The sequence below is a fragment of the Carlito syrichta genome, unplaced genomic scaffold, assembly GCF_000164805.1.
Source record: "Carlito syrichta isolate Samal-C Ts95f unplaced genomic scaffold, Tarsius_syrichta-2.0.1 Scaffold311916, whole genome shotgun sequence".
Classification (NCBI taxonomy): domain Eukaryota; kingdom Metazoa; phylum Chordata; class Mammalia; order Primates; family Tarsiidae; genus Carlito; species Carlito syrichta.
This window is the reverse complement of record NW_007256012.1, coordinates 105,508-109,091: the sequence shown is the minus strand read 5'-3', so window position 1 is coordinate 109,091 and position 3,584 is coordinate 105,508. Positions and strand designations below refer to the sequence as shown.

Below are 3,584 nucleotides of genomic sequence, written 5' to 3'. Positions count from 1 at the left end.
ATATTTTAAGAAATAGACCACACTGACATTTTTTATTTCAGTATTTATTTTATTAGTTATTTTTGCAACTATTTTATTAGTTATTGTTGTTAAGCTGTTACTTGCCTAATCTGTAAATTAAACTTTGTCATAAGTATACATGGATATTAAAAAATTAGAATATATAAGGTTCAGTGTTATCCTTTGTTTCAGACATCTACTGGGAGTCTTGGAATGCATCCTCTGTGGATAAACAGGAACTTTTCTACTGAACTCACTTACTCTTGTATCTCCCTTTAGGAAAAATCATAAGAATGCCTCATGGAAAATTATAATCAAATATTAACTGATTTCATCTTATTGGGGTTGTTTCCAGTTTCAAAAATTGGTCTTTTCCTCTTCATTGTCATTGTTCTTATTTTCCTGATGACTGTATTTGGAAACCTATCCATGATTCTTCTCATCCTTCTAGATACTCATTTTCACACACCCATGTATTTCTTACTGAGTCAGCTTTCTCTCATTGACCTAAATTACATCTCCACCATTGTCCCCAAGATGGCCTCTGATTTTGTTTGGAAACAAATTTTATCTCCTTCATTGGGTGTGGTATTCAAAGTTCTTCTTATTGACTTTAGAAGGTGCAGAAGCACTGCTTTTGATATCCATGGCCTATGATCGTAATGTGGCTGTTTGGTTTCCACTCCACCACCCCATCCATATGTGCAAAAGAGTGTGTGTGTTGATGATAACAGGATCTTGTATAATGGGCTCCATCAATGCTTTTGCTCACAGTATATATATACTTCATATGTCTTATTGCCAATCCAGGGCCATCAATCATTTCTTCTGTGATTTTCCAGCTATGGTGACTCTGGCTTGCATGAACACCTGAGTCTATGAATGCACAGTGTTTTTAGTGCAACCCTCTTTCTTGTGTTCCTTTTATTATTGTGAGTACCTATTGCTGGATTTTCCTTGCTGTCTACCACATGTACTCAGCAGAAGGGAGGAAGAAGGGTTATCCTACCTGTAGCACTCACCTCACCTTAGTGACTTTCTACTATTCACCCTTCCCTTATACCTATCTTTGCTTAAAAATCCCTTTGATTGCCAGCAGAGGACAAGGCTCTGGCTGTCTTCTACACCATCCTTACTCCAATGTTCAGTCTCATTATATATATAGCCTGAGAAACAAGGCAGTGACAGGAGCCCTAGGATGAGTGAGTCAGAGATTCTGCTCTGTGAAAATCTGGACACACCTTCTGCCTTAGAGTCCAAGCACTAGATTCTTGTCAATTTTGCAGCATACAGTCATTAAGCAAGATATTAATCCATGTCTAGAGCATTAAACAAAAATTGATCTAGAGGATATTAAAAAATTAGACTTGACATGAAGATTGTACATAAAAAGCATCAATGTTTGTTCTGTGTGTGTGTTCATTGTATTCCATCAAAGTAAAGTGTATACATTTTCCATTAAATTGTGAGCAGTTGGGTTTTATTAAATGAAGAAATTATTGCTTCTTGGCCTTTTGGCTAGGATCAAGTGTAGTACCAGTTAGGTATTATTAAATGGAGAAATGGAAATGGAAAATGTCCAAGCTAAGGATATCATTTAGATAATAGTTCTACAACACTTTATCCCTCTTTATTGTTAATGTAAGACAAATTATTTAGGGTTACCAATTCATGATAAAATAAATTTTATTTAATCTTAACTGGTAGTGTGTACAGGTCTTTCTTTTTCAAAATGCTTAGGCAAAGTTGCAGATATAAGAATTAGGAAAGAGCCTGTCAAATATTTAGAAGCTTTTCCATTAATGTGAGGGAAATATGACAAGTTTATATCATTTTTAAGAAAGGCCTGTAATTAACTTTGTGAATGCAAGAAAAGTAATTTGTAGTAGGTTTACATTAGGATAAATAATTATGTCTGGTGAGTAGCCAATCTGGCTTTAGAAAAACAAGAGTCTCTTCATAAGAGGGTGTATATAAACTGTCTACTGAATGTGACTTAGATTATTTGAGCCATCCCCTAGTTGCCTCACAACACACTCAAATTTTGCATCCTGGGTAGCCACTTTTATTCTTGTGTAAGAGGTTCTCTTGTGGACAATTTTGTTTACATTTACTAGTCTCATAAATAAACAGATCTATAGAGCTTGGGTAGGGGGAATAAACTTCCCTGCTACAGTATTTTTTTATACCTGTTTAGGCATGTGCCTAAATAAGGGTCACCATTATTTTCAAAGTAATCTGCTTAGTTATATACTATGAGTGAAGGGCCATTGCTGTTCAGAACAGCCTGTTACTGATATACTCTTTAAACTCTAAGGACAGAAGTGAAGAAAGGAGGTAAGGCTGGGCACGATGGCTCATGCCTATAATCCCAGCACTTTGGGAGGCTGAGATGAGAGAATAGTCTGAGCCCACAGGTTCAAGACCAACCTGGGCAACTTGGTGAGACCTCATCTCTACAGTAAGTCAAAAAATTAGCTGGGCATAGTGGCACTTGCCTGTAGCTCCAGCTACTTGGAAGGCTGAAGCAGAAGGATCACCTGAGCCCAGCAGGTCGAAGCTGCGGTGGCTGTGAGCGTGCCACTGTCATCCAGCCTGGGCAACTGAGTGAGACTCCAACTCAAAAAAAAAAAAAGAAAGAAAGAAAGAAGGTAGACTGTGCAAGTATGAAAAGTCCTGGATTATCCAAACCATAACACTGATGGATGAATGACCTACAGTTGACCCTTGAACAACACTGATCTGAATTGCATGGATCTGCATATAAGTGGATTTTTTCTCCACTTTTGCAACCCATGAAAAGCAAGACCAATTCTTTCTCTTCCTCTTTCTCTTCAGCCTATTAACCATGAAGAAGTCAAGCATTAAGACATTTATGATGATTCATTTACGCTTAATAATTAGTAAATATATTTTTTCTTCCTTATGATTTTCTTAATAAGCTTTTCTCTAGCTTATATTATTGTAAGAATACATTCTATAATACATATAGTATACAAATATGTATCAACAAAACATTTACCATACTGGTAAGGTTTCTAGTCAACACTTGGATATTAGTATTTAAGTTTGGAGGAAGTTGAAAATTATATGAAGATTTTAAACTGTAGATAGGCTGGTGCCCCTTCTCCAACAACATTCAGGGGTCAACAGTATTATCGTTGGAAAAAAGTCAATTTTCCAGATTAGAAGGTCCACATTTGGATAGACTATACATATATATATATATATATATATATATATTTATACTCATGCCAATTATACTCATGCCAATTAAGCATTAGATGTTTGCTAGACTATTTGCCAATTTAAATCTTGACTTACAGAATGGCAAGTGGGCATGACTTGTTTCTTTCCTAACTTAAAGTAAATGGAATTTTCTCATCACAAGCAACTGTAAGAAAATGTCATAATGATGTAAAAATGGGTAATAATTGCTTGTTGCTGAAAGATATCTAATGTCACAACTACAAAGCAGTCAAATTTGTATTTAAAAAAAGATAATCACTGCTTAAGACTAATAACTAGTACTTACTAAACACTCTTACTTGTATTACATTGTGAGGGACAAAAAGACTCAAATT

At 35.5% G+C, this 3,584-nt stretch overlaps 1 pseudogene; it reads left to right on the top strand.

Moving 5' to 3' along the window:
- Positions 1-300: 300 nt before the first annotated feature.
- Positions 301-1,202, top strand: LOC103271829 (annotated as a pseudogene).
- Positions 1,203-3,584: the final 2,382 nt, after the last annotated feature.